The sequence below is a fragment of the Carettochelys insculpta genome, chromosome 6 (assembly GCF_033958435.1).
Source record: "Carettochelys insculpta isolate YL-2023 chromosome 6, ASM3395843v1, whole genome shotgun sequence".
NCBI classification, from domain to species: domain Eukaryota; kingdom Metazoa; phylum Chordata; order Testudines; family Carettochelyidae; genus Carettochelys; species Carettochelys insculpta.
In genome coordinates this window covers 69006049-69023375 of record NC_134142.1, presented here as the reverse complement: position 1 = coordinate 69023375, position 17327 = coordinate 69006049, and the positions used below count along the sequence as shown (strand labels likewise).

The 17327-nt window shown below is 48.0% G+C and overlaps 1 protein-coding gene and 1 long non-coding RNA gene across 3 annotated transcripts in view; one reads left to right on the top strand and one right to left on the bottom strand.

The window, feature by feature from the left end:
- RAD51B (RAD51 paralog B) overlaps positions 1–17327 on the top strand; it is a 620032-nt gene that overhangs the window by 528564 nt on the left and 74141 nt on the right. The gene's annotated exons all lie outside the window — the stretch shown is intronic.
- Positions 16334–17327, bottom strand: part of LOC142014534 (uncharacterized) — a 50369-nt gene continuing 49375 nt past the window's right edge. The window contains exon 3 of the long non-coding RNA XR_012645977.1: positions 16334–17089. This is a non-coding gene — a long non-coding RNA (uncharacterized LOC142014534). The remainder of the gene's footprint in view (positions 17090–17327) is intronic.

Genomic DNA, 17327 nt, shown 5'->3' with positions numbered 1-17327 from the left:
CCTTGTCCACATCCTTTTCAACTACCTCGAAGAATTCTAGTAGATTGGTGAGGCATGATTTCCCTTTACAAAAACCATCTTGACTCTTCTCCAACAAATTATTTTCATCTGTGAGTCTGACGGTTCTCTTCTTGATTATAGTTTCAATCAATTTGCCCAGTACTGAAGATAAACTTACCAGTCTGTAATTGCCAGGATCACCTCTTGAGCCCTTTTTAAAGATTGGTAACATATTAGCTATCCTCCAGTCATTTGCTATAAAAGCTAATTTAAAGGCTAGGTTACAAACAACAGTTATTAGTTCTGCAATTTTACATTTGCGTTCTTTGAGAACTCTTGGGTGAATGCCATCTCGTCTGGGTGACTTATTACTGTTTAGTTTACATTCTTGGGTTTATTAATAGGAATGTCATATGTAAAACACAGGGAGTAAATCATTCCATGCTACTCAGCACTTGGGAAGCCTGAGCTAGGGTAGTCTGTCCAGTTTTTTTTAAATTAGCATTTCCAGTTTAAAGTCCTAGGACTAAAATACCTACTCATTTTGTGATCTTATCTGAGGCCTTTTCTATACTGGGAGAAATCGTGTTAGAAAATGTATAAACTATGGGTATATCTACGATGCAGCAGCCTGCCAGCCTGGTTAGATAAACTTGTGGTAGCAGAGCTCATGCTAGCATGATAAAAATAGCAGTGTGGATATTGTGACACTGATGGAGGCATAAGCTAGGGGTCAAAGTTTGGCCCAAAAAAGTTCTTCCAAAATTTCCTATTGTGCTGTAGTGCAAAGAACCAGGGGATATGCTCCCAGAAATCTTTGTGCCACAAACAAGTGGATGCCATTCCAGTATATACACAACATCTCTTGTGTTATTTTGCAGTGTGGCTGCTCTCACTCGAGCAAGACAAACTTGAGAAGAGTAATAAGTGTAGATAATTTGCATGAGCTGTGCAGTGCAGAGACCTATAACTAAGACAGTATTAAACACTACTTTGCTTTACTATAATCAGTGATAATCATGTTTAAAAATATTACTCTGGTCATGGTTGTCTCTAAAGAGTAATATAGGGTTAACCGTGGCCAGTCAGCACATGTTTAAACTTGTCTGGAGATGTCTACCCTGACAAACTAGATTATATGATAATGTGTAACTAACACTGTGCTAAGCACTTAGTGCAGAGAAGGATAGTCTCACTTAAAATTTGTGTCAACTAGTCTTGTTAACATTTGGGATAACCACAGCAAGCTAACATGGTTTTAAACATGACAGTCCTTGCATTTAACCGTATCAGGTGTTGTGCTTTTAATCATACTAGCCCCTGCTTATATTTTGTACTGAGTTATATTTAAAATCACTTGGAGTAAGGGATAATATTCCTTTGCGGAGTCTGGAAGCTGGCCTGGCTGCCTGATTAACCCCCACCCCCATCCCCACCTCTCACACACCTGAGGAAAGAGGTGAACCTTAATTATCTGACTCTTAGAAAAGAGGGCAGAAGGAAACAGGGGAGGGCATTGTATCACGTAGCGGGAACTCCAGGAAGTGGAAATCCTCGGGCACTACTGCAAATGTATTGCCACTGGCATTACTGCTGAGAGGGAACTGCTTCAGAAAACCAAATGGACAAGAAGGAAACCAGGAAGCACTGGCAGGCTGAGGCTCTGAGGTGAAGGTGAGCCAGAAAATCTTGTGAGGAGAATTACTGGTACAAGTGACTGATTTGGAGAAGGAATGGCTGTTTGTATAGGCTTTGAAGTAAGAATCTGCAAAGGGTGGGACTGTGTATAAGAAGGTTCACTTACAGAAATTATCTAGCTGAAGATTGCTTTTTAAGGATCTGAAGGAAACTTAATTGAAGAGAATGAGCTGGCCTAGCAAAATAAAGCTTGGCTTGACAGGACCTGAGAGTCACAGTGTATTTACAGCCATGATCGTTAGTACAGATTCTAGCATAACAAAATCCTCTAGCTCAGATAAACTGGGTATTTGAAACCACCTTAATTACTGTGTTGGAGATGGGGAATGTTCACTGAACTTTGCTTCAGAATCCACCTTTCTAGGTCTCAAGAGATGCATTCTCCTCTAACCCATCTGGTACAGCACAGTGGAAAACCTCAGCTTGGCCCACACCCACCTCAGCCCCGAACTTTGTAGTTCATAGTCTTTCAGAATCACCAACTGCCAGTTTCTTATATCTCCAGACAACAACAACAACAACAACAACAACAACAACAACAACAAAACCTATGGTTGTACTACAAAGCATATACATAGAGGACATTTCGTGGTTTTCAGTTGTACCCAGAAATCTGCTTTTCACTCTTTTTCTTTCTGGCCAGACTGCATAGGGAGGGAGGAATAAACTTTGGGAGTTGCATGAAACTTCTCAAAAAAGGCCAGAAATTCTGTCTGCTGTAAGGGTAGGGTTGGGTTTATTTTTGAAATCCCTTTCTTTTTGGATGGGATCCTACACAAATTTCTGGTTTTAGGATGTGATATTTGATAAGTGCGAATGGACCAAAAATATTTTGAGATTTTTCAATTGTACATGTCTGCTGCCTGCTATAGGGGGCCAAGCCTGACTTGTAACTACGATTGCCAATGTCTGTACAGCCAAATGGGGCCAGCAGTTTTCCCTGACCCCAGCTTACAGCTTCCCAGATGAACATGTTGCGCTGGAGCATCTACTGCCAATGAAAGCAAACGGACAGGCAGCTTGTGCAGTACTTCAGGCTCTGTTCTCCATTTCTGTTGCTGTAAATGGTGAACACGTAAAAAGAGTTCAAAGGCTGGTGTACAAAAATGCACCAAGACCAAACTATCATCCCTGTTTGCAAAGTTCAAGTAATTCTTTGCAATTGCAAATGAAATGCAGTGGCCTTGTGGGAGTGTGGAGGAAGGAAACTGGATGATAAATTAGGATGTGATGCCAAGCTAGTCAGGGACAAATCTACAATAAACAAAGTGTCCAACGGACTTCGCTAGGCCCTAGGTGGGGAAAGAAGAAGCAGCGCTCAGGGTCAGCCTCCTAGTGCCAGCTTTTCAGCATGACCAGGGCTCTGATGGCAAATTAAAGGGTCCGCTGTAGTGGCAGCAGTGACCAGGAGCCCCAGGACCTTTAAATCACTGGGCTCCCTGGGGAAGCTGCCTGCTTTGCTCCTCCATTATTGATGGTCCTGACAATAAAATGGTGGACATGGACCTGCTGCTTGTGAGTGTAGGAATGAGACTTACACAAATGGAGGGAGAGAAAGAGGGGGAAGAGGAAAGAGATGCCCATTAACAGAACAGAAATGAGGGACTATAGAAGGAAATCGTGAAAGCAAAATAAACTAGGAGCAGCAGAGGGCTGTTGTGCATCCAAGCAGCCCAAAGCAAACCTTTCCTTATGGTTTCAGTGACACTCAGAGTTACATGCCCATGAAATTAGTTTAAAAAACTGGTTCCAGGCTGTTCATCTGTCAGCTGATGGGCCAGAGCAGAAGCTAGTGTCAAACAAGGAACGGAAGGAGATAACTTCACACAGACACTGGCTCCGTTCATTAAATTGCTCCTTGGTACTACTACAGTGGCAATGCCACTGGTGACACAAATAGTGGCAGCTTTAATGCATGCAGGGCTCCAGGCAGCTGCTGTGTCATTTAGTCATTTGTGAGCATGTCCAAATTGCATGGTGATCAAAACACTGGTAGCTGCTGGCATCCAGTGTAGAATAGCATTCTCACTACCAGCAATGGAGTTGCACCAGTGCCAGCAACAGTGAGTTCTTTCTGCTGCCCCTGCAGTGCATAGCTTGATCCCCGTAGGATGAACTTACTCTGAGTGCATTTGGCATTTAATTCCATTACTAATTTAGGACAATCTGCTGCAGCTTCATTTCGAGAGGCTGGAACTGCCAACAGCTCTGCATTATATAATCGAAGAGAGAGGGGTTAGGGAAGTGTGCACGGAACAACCAGGACTCTAAAATTTAACAGAGCAAGAGTATTGTCTAGTGGATAGAGCAACTGGAAAGGGATTCAGGAGACTGTGGGTTGGGCAGGTCTGTTTTCAGTTCTCTTCATTACCCAACACAACCCAGAAGAGCAATCTCTTCACCCCATTGTGTCTCAGTTTCCACATATGTAAAATGGGGGTAGTGACACTGCCTTCTTTTGTACATCACTTAGATCTGAAGATGAAAAATAGGATGTTAGTATTATTAACGTACACACTAGCACTTAAGTGGCTCCTCTCATTTGTGGTTGCTGGGGAGTTATTTTTATCCAGGTTCTTAACTTTGTTTTGTTATCAGGCCCATATTCCCATATAGGAATTTCTGGAGCCATGAGGTCTTTGGGTTTGAGCTAATTGAGGTGTTGTTGCAAAAAAATGCAATGGCAGTCCTAGTAGGCCCCTATCTCATCCTCTGGACTGTGAAGATCTTTGATCAGCTCTTGGGTTTTGAGCTGTAACTTGAGCCCTTCACTTATTTGTTTTAGCAGGTATGCAACCAGTCCAAGGGTAAGAGGGCAGCAGGACAGACAAAGGATGTTCTAATGGGGGTGACAAAAGACCGACATTTATTCCCAAGGTCAGGGACAAGACAGCAACCCCTCCTTCAGCTCAGGTAATTATACGGCCAGAGAGTTCAAACTCAGCAGAAAGGGACAGCATCATGGAAACGGAACTTTGGTTTCCCTTCTTCTTGCAGTGTAGGTTTAAGAGGCTGAGTAACTCCAGTCTAAGTGCACACTAAACCATGTACAGTCTAATCAGGGTAATAAATAAGGCTGGACAGAGATGTCGCTCATGTGGAAATGGGTGGGGACCTTGTACTGACATTTAAAGGCCTTTTCTCTGAGATCAGAGTCAGACTGTGTTCTGGAATAGAACTGTGCCTCAGGAGTCCCAACAGGTTGAGGACCCCAGAGCTTAGCAAATTCTTTATGGTCTTCCTGGTGCCTTTCTCTTTGTCTTGCTAAATTCTGCCTTTTTAGCCTTATCAGAAGAGCTGAGGTATTTGTGAGGGAGTTGGTGGGGAGAGGTGAAGGGCAAGGGAAGACATTACATTCACGTGCACATCCAGAACTATTCCAGAGGCAGAAAAGCTGTCAGAAATGTAAGGATTCTGTACTGGCAGCTTGGTATCTCCATGGTAGCAAGGGGCAGGGCTGCTCTGTGTCCCTGTGGCTGCTGAAGAGAGAAGCCCAGTGTCCTCACTGTGCGGCAGAATGGGGCAGCTCTGATGTCTGAAAGGGATGTCCCTGTGGCTGTGAGGGACAGAGCAGCTCTGTTATCCAGTTAGTTGTGAGGACTGGAGCAGCTCTGTGTCCCTCTGTGGCAGCTCGGCCTCCTTACCATCACAAAAATTGCTTCATTGCTTCAAGGGTAGATCCTGCCAAAGGAGATTGAGGCAAAGCCAGTAACACTTTCCAACTCTAGCCTCTGGCTGAGAGGAGGTGTGTGCGCACAGGCAACACAAACTGACACAGCAAATAGTCCCAGCAAGGAGGAAAAGGTAACAGTGTGACCCAGTTTCAACAAAAAGCCCAGCCATTATGCAGAAGGGGTCATTAAAAACATGCCATCTTCAAAGCCAAGATTTACGTGTATAAAAATGGAGTCGTGCCTGCACGGGAGAATTTAGCACCAGGTTTTTTTCTAACCTGTGCAACCTTTTGGCCCAGAGACAACAACCAGCTTTCTTCTCTTGCAAAAGAGTTAGTCTCAGGTCTGATGACACATAGGGAAGAGGAAAAGGAAAGTCTTTCTTCAGAAGCCAAATATGATAAGAAGAGACTCACAGTACATTGTCTGTCTGTAACAGCAATGAAGTCTTTCTTTCTCTCTTCCCCTCACCCCAGCCTTTCACACATGGGGGCTTGTGGAAAACTTCCTAACCAGACTCTATGTAGTCATAAGTAGGGGAAGAATTTTGTAACTTGACATCACAACTTCTCAAAGGAGTTAGAGCTTTGTTGTAGGATGTCTTTTATTCCCCGTTTGGTGTGTTTTTCCTCCCTACCCCTTGCTTTCTGTTTATCTGTCTACCAGAGGTGAACCCTGATCCAGACACTTGAATTCTTGGAAGTGCAGCTCTGGATCCAGACTTTGCATTTCATTACTTATTTCACTAATGGTTTCAATCAAAACCCCTCATGCAAACAATCCTAAACTTTTAAAAAGTTTCATTCCAGAGCCAAATATCAGTTTTTGCCTATTGCTAGATTGCCAGTTACAGGCCAGAATCCATAGTGAGATCAGAGTGAGAAAGGGAAGCCAGCATTTGTGGGAGAAAGGGTCTTGTGTGAGAGTTGACTGTGCTGCTGTCAAAGGCAAAAGAAAGAAGGGAATCGCTCTCTATCCCCATTGCCTCTTTTTTTTTTTTTTTCTTAACTCCTAAACTGCTAGAGACAGGATTTTAGATTGGATAGACCTAATCTCATAGGGCAAATTATGAGTTCCTTTCTGTTTGTTCTCTCCTCTAATAGGCTCAGAAGTGTGTGTATTTAAGATAAGATGTGGAGGTTTTTTTCTGATCTTGTGTATGTGTGTGCATGCATGTGCACCTCTTTATTATTTTGTTTTGTGAGAATGTAGCTGTAGTAGAACTGAAGCCCTTCAGTGGGTTGGGCAAGCTCACTTTGCTTAATTTTAAATTAGTTGAATGTCACAGACTAGAAAATTCAACCCGTATGATGTTTGGATGGAGGTGAAGAGCAGGGAAGTCTGAACTTACTGCCACGTAAGGAAGTGTAATGCCTTTCATGGTGGAGAAAGAACAGGACTGTTGTGAAGATTTAAGGGGGATTCTTTTTAGAGGTTTCCAGATGCAGGTAGGACTCTGTAGTAATAGTTCTTTCTGGCCCTGCTATTCCTAGGCTATCTAAATGCAGCTTCTCTCCACACCGGTTCACCCTGACTCCTGCTTTGACTAAGCAGTCAAGGGGAGGCACTTTCAACTCTGTGACTGGAAGCATTATCTCGGGCCTGATTCTCCTCTTTTTGTGTGTCACAGGGTCTGTGAGTCCGTTTGCTTCAGCAGAGCTAATCCTGAAGGATGTTTATGTAAGAGAAGAATCAAGCTGAGTAAATCTGTGGCAGAGCAGGGAATAAAACTGAAGAGCCCTTGACTGGCTGCCAGCCCCTTTCTCTAATTGCTGTGCATTGTTCTTTCTCCTGGATTGGAAAAATGTGTTTGTGGGTTAAATTCTAGAAATGAGATTTCCCTTTAGCTTGCCCATTTTCCCTTCATTGCGTCGTTCATCCAGGTTCCCTCCTCTGCGTATCTAAGCACAATTTGTGCATGCGCAACACTCGCAGCAGAAGAAGACAGCATGTTTCTTTTTCTTCCCAATGCATCTGGACTTGTCCATCACATACAGAACAAAACACCATCAAACCAGTCAACATAATGCATTTTGTCTTCCCATTCCCCTCCCTCCCTCCTTTTGCACTTGGGAACCGTGGGGCAGACGTGCCTCCTGCTTGCTACTCCAGGTTAACGTGACTCAACTTGCTCCCAAAGTGCATCTTAAGTTTCTAACAGGGGGCTTGTGGAAGACAGAAACAGACCTTTCCCTCACTCCACTGGCTCAGAGTTCTGGGTACCTAGTGTTGACCTGTCCTGCCCTCTGATCCCTGACCCTTTCTCTGACCTTGCTGGATTATTCCTGCTGTGCTTTCTGCAAGAGAGAGCCCCTCAGCTGCAGACGAAAGAAGACAATCCCCCCATAATGACTTGCTGTTGTTGAAGGAAGTAATCTATACTCTGGCGCCAAGCTGAAGTGGGAATGCTTTTTAACCCTTCGTATACTGAACTCTCCCTGAGCTCTTTGCCCTCCCTGTGCCCAAACTCAGCTGCCTTGTCTTTGACTGGCTGCACACTGCTGATTAAGAAAAATGTATCTGTCATAACTGGAGCCTGTGTGGGCAGGGGGAAGAGGAAGGAACTTTTCAAAACAGACCAGCGAGAACTTACCTTGGACACTTGTCTTATCTCATTACGCCCTGTGGGGCACCCTCTCAATTCCTAGGGATATCCCCTCCTGCCTTCCCCAATGGTTAATAACCTCTAATCTGTTACAGAAAGGCGAACTGGAAGCAGGGTTCCCTTTAGAGTCTGTCTCATTGACCAGCAGAGTTTGCTGTAAATAACATGAGATGCTGCTTCCTCAGTTACTGCATGCTAGGCTGGGTGCATTATGGCAGGACTTCTGGTTTTTGCTTTGTTTAGTTTGCTTTCCTCTAAAGCACAAAGCAGTGGCTTCTGTTAACGCCAGACTTGATGGGCCTGTTTTGGTTTTGCAAATTCTGTATTTTCCCCTGAGCTTGACCACTGCAACACCCAGACCCTGCCAGCTTGGGAGTGAGAAACCAGGCCCAGGAATTGAATCTGGGAGTGGAGCGCACGCCACTGGCCAGCCCTGGTTCAGCCAGGTATAGTGAACAAATACCCTAAATTTTGAGAAACTTTTTTCCTCCTGCCATTTCTTCTGGGTCAGAGCAGCTAAGTTAGCAGTTACGTAATGAACAAGTATCTTCTTGTGGTGACAGCCGGAACACTGAGACTGGGGACACCGAGTCTGGTTCTCCTCACTCCCGATGACATTGAATGGGAGTCTAGCCAAAGTCACTGACCAGCTCTCACCCAGGTGTATATTGCCACCTGTGATAAACTTTGAAGTGGTGGCTTGGGGTTCAGTTAATTACTGGCAGTAAAACATTCCTGTAAGGAGAAACAGTACAGATTTGTAAATTGCAGGATTCTCCCTCACAGGACTTTGTAGGGTCCGTATCGTGCCTGAGTGGAATCCATTACATCAAACGCTTGCTCTGTTGAATTGCTGTTGTTCATCCTTTGCAACAGGATCAGGGTATGGCATGTGTTCTGTACAGTAGGCTGGACACAGAGCTAAGCAGGATTTCAGCTCCAAGGCGTGCCGCCTTTCTTCACAGGGATTGGCAGCAATGTGGGACGAGAGAGCCTCCAAACACAAGTCTCACCTCTTTATGACACTTCGCAGTGAGGATAAAGGAGTGTTAGATCACTTGTTCACAGCCCTGGCATTTCTTAGATGTCCAAAAAGCAATGTCAAACTCTGCTTTATGTGAGAGCAGAGCTTTGCAGGAGGGACTGTCACTCTTTGGCCAGCTTAAAAAGGGAGCTTACAGCAGCACAACTGGAAAATCTTTGAGTTCAGACTTCTGCAGTCTATTAAAATTTTGCGGACTGTTTGCAGCCATGTTCGTGTGCAATGATTCTGAGCCGTCGCAGCTTCGGTCGCAGGCAGAATGAGCAGAACCTCCATTTCAGGAATGTTTTCTGCTTTGTCAGCTTGAGCCAGGAAAGTTTGGCGCAAAACAAGAAAAAAGAGACCAGACGAAAACAAGGCTGTGTGGCACCCCTCCTCTCCCCCAGCCCTGGCCCTTCCTTTCCCCATACTGAAAGACATGTAACAGGAGGAACCACTTCACCTCCCAACAGCCCAGAAGAGAAAGAGCAAACACTAGCACACCTCCCCCCAGTCTCCCTTTTCTCATGTTTGTAAAACCTTAAAAGTATCTTGGGAATTGAGATATGTATTTTAGACTGGAAGTCATAAGACTGGAAGTCAGGTTCTGCTCTGGATCTGTCACTGAATCATATGGTAACTCTAGGCAAATCTCTTCATTCACAAATGTTGGTAACATGCTTTAAGACGCTTAGATAGAACGTCAACATGTCATTTTTATACTAGTGGCTCATAGGTAATAGTACATTAGAGGTGACAAGTATCAGAGAGGTAGCCGTGTTAGTCTGTAGCTTCGAGAGCAACAGGAAGTCTTGTGGCACCTTATAGACTAACAGGTATTTTGGAGCATAAGCTTTTGTGGGCAAAGACCTACTTCATCGGATGCATGAGCACTCATGCACCTGACAAAGAGGGTCTTTGCCCACAAAAGCTTATGCTCCAAACTATCTCTTAGCCTACAGTGTGAATTACAGATGCTACATTATGACTTCATAATGAGATCGAGCAGGAGTAGGAAATGCTCTTGTTTGAAAACAAGAAAAATGCCAGAAAATGCTTCGGTGAATGGATTTTAATTCTTAAACTTGTGTTTGGATCAGAAACCTCAGTCCCTTACTTCACAGTAAAGGAGCACAATCAACGTTCTGTTTTGCGTCCTTGGGCAGGACAAATAACTCCTGTGCTTTTAGGTTTTCAAGCTGCAAAATTCTGAATATCCAACTGATGGGGTGTGACGTCTCCTTTAATAATCTGTAAAGCAGACTGAGGCTACATCTGTAATATGAGATAAATTCGAACTTAAGGCAGTTAGCTCGATATCACCATGTGACTTTCTTCACTGTAAATACCATTAGCTCAATTTTGGGAGCGCTAATATTGATACCATAATATCAGTACCTATTGGGGGTAGTGTCAAGTTCAAATTTTAAAGTTTGAATAAGGGCCAGTGTGGATGTCTGCAAGTCAAATTTATTAGCCTCCAGAGGTGTCCCTTATGTTCCCCACAATGCTCAGCTCTTGCCGCTGCCCTCCAGATGCATCAGAATTAGGTAATAGGAAGACTGTGAATTCCAAATCAGGACCAGGAAGCCTGTGGCTGTGGAGTCGTGTTTGTATGAGAGCCTGAGAAATGTCTTTCTTCCTTTGCTATTAAGGCTGTGAGTGCATCTACCCATTACAAATAGCCGCAGCACGGAGTTAGTGGGTCTGTCACTGTACACCTGTTGTTTTTTCTGTGCTGCCTGTGCCAGCTGCTGCCCCACCACACCTCGTGGAAGCAAAGGCTATTGTGGAGGTTGTGCTTGCATAAGTGGCCAAGAAACTTCTTCTCAGCGGTTTACATTTGTGCATGCCCACCCCCTGCCCCCAGGCGCCATGCCATTGGGGTCTCAACCACATCACGTGGATAGCCCCCAACCCAATAAAAGGACATGACTGATGTTCAGTGCTGACCATGCTGCCAGGCAGCACCATGTCCTGGCTTGTGCGCAGTGTGGGCTTCAAGGGTGGGAAAGAATTTCAGGGGCTTGCAGCCGCTGAGGGGAAATCTCCCCTGGCAGCTAAGATTTTTGAGGGCTTTCTGCTGAATGGCAGGACTACTTCAACTGGCCCCCCACCAACAATATTTTCAGGGCCTTTATGCTGCCGGGGGAAGTCTCCCCTGGCAGCCAAGCTTTTGGGGGACTTGCTGCTGCTGGGGGGACTACTTCAGCTGGCCCACCCTGAGACCCCCCACCCCAACAAAGAACTGGGGGGGCTACTTGCTATTGGGGGAAGTTTCCCCCATGGCTAAGATTTTCGGGGTGTTGCTGCCATCCCACCATGTTGACAATTTCTGTGTAGTGAAGAGGGAAGACAAAAATATTTTTTCTAGCCTTTTCTATCCTCTTTCTTCTCACTTTGCACCCCTTCATGCAGGGAAGAGTGGGTGAAGGGCCAGTTGAGAATACAGACTGTGCACAGAAGCTGTATAATGACCTGGGAACCCAAAAACCCTCCCCTCAGCAACTCTTTTTCCCAAATCTTTACTAGCTACTCTTCCATCATGCTTTTCATTGCCTCTGTGTTATTTTCAGGGATCAGATGTAATCAAGGGAGGAGGGACAGTCAGTGGATGGCCAGGTGGGAAGGCACATGCTGGATGATTTTTATTAAATCCTTGATAATTCAGGTACGGAAGAAAGACTGCTGATAATGGGCCACATCCTCCATGACTAAACAGACCTTGTCAATGCTGACCCTCCCCTTGACTGAGACTCCCTCTTTAAACCCTCCTGTGGAACTCCCCCGACTCATGCATTTGACAAAGCAGGTCTTTGCCAACGAAAGTTTATGCTCCACAATCTGTTAGTCTCTAAGGTGCCACAGGACTTCTTGTTGTTTTTAAAGATACAGACTAACTCAGCTACCTCTCTGATACCTGCTACCTTTCTCATCTTTGTTGATGCCCTACTTTTCCTTCCTTCTGACTGGAAAAATGGATAGTTGCTTACCACGGGAGGGGAATGAGGGCAATGCAGTGTGGGAAGATGATGTCAGATACCAGCAAACATACCCAGAATGCTACAGGGATGAGGGAACCATGGGTTAGGTTCCCAAAATGCACTGCTGCAACAGTTGATATTTGCTGAGTGTGGCAGCAATAAGTCAACTTTGTGAGGAGCACGTGGGGAGGTGAGGATAGTCAAATTCAAATTTATAAAATCCAGTGTTACAGTATCAATATTAATAAGTTTGAATTTATCTCGTAGTATAGACATAGCCTATGATTTTCATCTGAAAAGTGCAGTGTACGTTCAGTGACAGAGTGGGAGTGGCTATCAAATAGAGGAACCTGATGGAAATTTTTTTCTATTGTCTCAGGATTGACTCTTTTTTTCCACTTTTCTTGAATTTTTTTTTTCACTTTTCTTTCAAGACTTGTTGGTAGCTTTACTGTGGCATGGACCATTGCTTTATCTTGCATATCTTTACGTGCATAGGACCTTTGAGATGGTTCTCCTTTTTCACCTTGTAAATTTATACAAGCACTCTCACAAAGGTGGATTTTAGTCCAGATGAAGCTGATGAGGGAAAGCATAAACCTCCGTCCTCCTCATGTGCAAATTAGTAACACACACACAAACACACACCCACCCACACAATACCTTGAGTAGAAGAATGAGGAAGAAGAAAAGAAATCATATGCACCTGTACCCTCCAGTTAATCTTGGATTAATCCTCTGAATATTTCAAAATCCCTTTTCACTTTCATTGAAGCTTCACATGACCATCTTCTCTTCCAAAGTGTCTTTCACCTTAAGTTCTTGGACCACTTTGGAAACATCAGTTAAACATCACAGTTTCCCTATGTGGTTGATCAATGTCATTAAATACATCATACAGATCGGAAGACTGCAGCAGAACTCAGAATCTTTAAAAGACTTTTTTAATCTTTCTATGGTAAAGTTTATTTGAAACTTGAATATTAGAGAGATTTCTTCCAAGAGTCCTTTTAAAATCAAATAAGCAAAATCTGTGTGATTGGGGGTGAGAGGGATAAACAATGGACACAGACAACTTATATTAAGTCAAAACAAACAAACAAGCAGTCCTGTAGCACCTTAACAACTAACAATTTTATTTATTAAGTAAAGAGGGTTCTCAAGTAAGACCCACTTCTTCAGATTAAATCAGCGAGAGTAGTGCATGCACATCTCTCTGAATTAAGTCCAGTATTTGGTATAAAAGTGGCTGCAAGGCCTTGTTTATTATTTCAGTGTTCCTCATGCTTTTTAATGACACATTTGGAAAATTACTCAAATTCTTTGTCTCAATGGATGCTGTAACATTTTTCAGTTCAGACTACCAACTTTAAAGTTATCTGATGGGAAAATTCCTCTCCCTCACTGGGTACTTAAATGGCCCCTATCACCATGGTGTCTGAGCATATCCAAAGTATTTAAAAATAGAAATAACAATCACACAATCTCTCTTCTCAGCCTGGAGGAGCAGTAGCTTGATTAGTTCAAAGGATTTTTCCCCCATGGATTCTAAATAACTGTTTTGTGCACAGCATATCTGCTGTTCCATTGCTGCATTATCAAGAGGGAGGAGCTCTTAGCCATCACATGTGTGAAGCTCTCAAAGCCACACTGTTTTATGCTCCTTTGGCTGATTTTGCTCTAGCAATTAACTAACAAACCCTTTACCAGGGCTTAATGCTCAAACCAGAGGTGTCTGGTCAGAATCCAGTCTCACATAAGTTGTTGATGTTTAGGGAAAACTGCTAAGTCTGATCATTTCAATGCCAGTTGAAACATGGGAGTGGGGGAATCAATGCTTGCCAAGTGGAAAGTGATTCAGAAAATATTCTAGTGCGATGTGAAGGCAGTTGTTTAATTCTGACACATTAGACAAGCATCCTTTTTTCCCGCCTGTTTTTTTTGTCTGCCTATTCTGTCCTCGTTATGGGTGCGTCTGCACTAGCAAGTACATTCGAAATCCAGATTGAAAGAGCGAGTTCTTTCAAAGGAACCCGCGGAGCATCTACACACACGGCGCTCTTTCGAAATTAACTTTGAAAGAACTCCCCCGTTCTTTCAAAGTCAGGCCTCCCATCCCGGGATGGGAAGAGCACCCTCCTTCAAAAGATTATTTCGAAAGAGTGCATGTGTAGACGCCCTGCAGCCCGCTCTTTCGAAAGAGCGAGTCCTCCTTGGCTGCAATCAGCTGGCAGGCGGCGGCGCCACTCCCAGCACAAGCGGAGCTTTATGGTTCTAGCATCCAGCCGCGTTTCAGGACACAGGCTCCTGGAAGCCCTCAGGCAGGAAGCTGAGAGCGTGCAGGCAATGGGGAGCCCACGCTGCTGCACAGCTGCTCCCTGTCACAATGCTCCAGCCAGCGCTGAGCCCGCCTCAGCACCATGGCCAGCGCCCACGACCCCCGCCCACCCCGGAGTCCTCCCAGGAGGAGAGCCAGCCCCCAAGCACCGGGCCCCCTCCTGGACCTACGCTGAGGTGCGGGACCTCCTTTTCCTCTGGGAAGATGAAGACATCCTGCACCAGACGGGGGTCTGGCGCAGGAACACGGCGGCGTTCCAGCACCTCGCCACAGGCCTCACCGGCCGGGGTCACCCCACCCAGCCCCCGGACCAGGTGAGGTCTAAGGTGAAGGAGCTGCGCCAGGGATACTGTAGGGTCCAGGACACAGCCGGGCTGTCAGGGGCAGCGTCCACCAGCTGCCCCTACTATGAAGATCTGGACCACCTCCTTGGGCCCAAGGAGGCGGGACCCCCGGCCGTGCTGCTGAACACAATGGTCCTGGCAGCAGAGCAGGAGACGGGGACAGAGGAGAACCATCCTGGACCCACGCCCAGCACCAGGCGCCCACGGAGGCTGGACACCACCACCGAAGATGAGGGCTCAATCGAGGGGGCCCTCGTCATCTACATCCCAGCCAGGCCCCATGTGTCCGTACCACACCCGACTTCCTGGAGGGACTCACAAGTAGGTGGCCCACACACCAGCCACCCTGGGACTGAGGAGGGGACATCCAGTCTCACCCAGGGTTGCCGCAGCCCCCCCATGTGCCGACCACCCCGGGGCCTGTGGACTCTAGACAGCTGCATGCCCCGGGCCCGGGGGGGGCAACACGCAGCGCTCAGCACCACGTGGGTGGGACAGCACCACAGACTTGTGGCTGTGGAGGCAGCGTGGGGCAGCCTGTGCCCTTGGCAGCCACGCAGGGAACCCCGGGACATAGGCATCACAAGGCACCTGGTGGGGAATGGTGGGGGCACAAGGTTCAGTGCTTGGGACTCATGGCCTTCCCCCCGCTCTCCCCTTTTGTCTCCACAGCTCGTAGCCAGTGGCCGGACCAGCCCCACCACCGAGGGTGAGGGGGACCTACCTGGACCCCGCCGCCGGGCTGTCCACCAGCGCCACCTGGGAGGGGAGGAGGATACAGGGGAGGCTGCTCACACCGCAGCACTGCGGGACCTTTCCAGCGTGCTGCGGGAGTGGCTGGAGATGGAGCGACAGGCCTGGTATTGGGTGACGGCCAACCTCGACACCCTGACCCAGCCCGTGGCAGGCTGCCAGGCCCCGACCGCCGCCCCATTGCCACCCACTCTTGCAACCGCCCCTCCTGCCCCAACTTCACCATCCCCCGTCCGCCCATCACCCACCTGCCCCCACACCTCTCCTGCTTCAACCCCCCCCCCCCCACTCGGCCTCCCCAATTCCAGCCTCCCTCGACTCCCCGGTCCACCCTTCGAACCCACCACCTGCAGTGAACACCGCCCCCAATACCTGACCTTGCTGCCCTGATCCCAACCCACCTGTCCCCAGCCAACCTCGTCCAGCTGGCCCACATGCTGCTGGCGAGGGCCGGCCAGGGGGAGGCTGTGGCTCCCATCCCCTGCTCCCGCCTGCCGACCCCGCACAGCCCGCAGAGGCCTTGCCCCAGGTGTGTCCCTACCTGCCTGTGGCACCGGCTCCAGCCCAGCCCCAGTGGGGCCCCCGGATAAGGGGAGGGTGGGGGTGGGGTGGGCAAGGCATGGGCAACGGGGATCATGCCCATCGAGCCCCCAGGAGCGCTAAGCTGCCCCACTCCTGGGAACCCACCCGGAGCCTCTCCGCCCCTGTAAATACTTACCCCCTGCCCCCACCACCCATTTCACCTCCCTGTAAATAGTTGTCAAGAAGACTCGCTTTGTTATTTATATAAAATGTTTATTTTTGTGTTCCACCCCGTGTCCCCTGTGCATGTGTGGTGGGGAGGGGTGTGTGCAGTGTGGTGGTATGTGTGCGTGCGTGTGTAGGATGGTGATGTGTGTGTGTGCAGGTGGGGGGGTTCACCATGCGCCACGCTCAAAGGCCTGGCACAGGGCCTCCCAGACACACACCCCATCCTGCTGGGCCAGGTGGCACAGGGCAGCAGGGGGCTGCTCGTACCCGTGCCCCGTCTGAGCAGCCCACGCCTGCATGTGGGGCTCGTTCTTGCCTCAACGAGGTTGTGCAGGGTGCAGCAGGCCCTGACCACTGCCGGGACGTTGGCCAGGCCCACCTCCAGCCTCATGTGGAGGCACCTGAAGCGCCCTTTCAGGCGGCTGAACGCCCGCTCCACAGTATTGCGGGCCCGGTTCAGCCACTCGTTAAAATGGTCCTGGCTTGGCTGGGTGTGCCCCGTGTATGGCCTCATGAGCCAGGGCTGCAGGGGGTAGGCCGCATCTGCCATGATGTACGGTGGCATTGTTGCATCCCTGATGGGCAGCTCCTGCTGCGGGAGGAAGGTCCCCTCGGCCATGCTGCGTCCCAGTCCTGAGTTCCTGAAAACCCTGGCATCATGGGCGCGGCCAGACCAGCCCACACAGATGTCCTGGAACCGGCCTTTGGCATTGACGAGCACCTTCAGGACCATGGAGTGGTAGCCCTTCCAGTTCACATAGGCCCTACGACTGTGCTCCGGGGTCCTGATGGCGATGTGGGTGCCATCCAGGGCTCTGAAGCAGTTGGGGAAGCCCAGCTCCTGGAAGCCCCGCATAGTGTCGTCCAGGTCCCTGACATGGATCAACTGCTGCAGGAGCACCTTGTTGATGGCACGGACAACCTGTGGGGCGGTGAGAGGGTGCGCTCATAAGTGTGGCCTGGGCTGCATCCTGCACACCCACCCCCGACCACTCCCCACCCTTGTCACCGGTGGGGGATGCCCCCACCACTCCCCAATAGGGCCCCTTGCTAGGGCACTCCCTGCCCCCTGCTCCCCGCACGCAGTGTGCGTGTGACCTGGCCATAGCTTACCTCGATGGGAACAGCCCCAACGGTGGCCTTGCCCACCCCAAACTGGT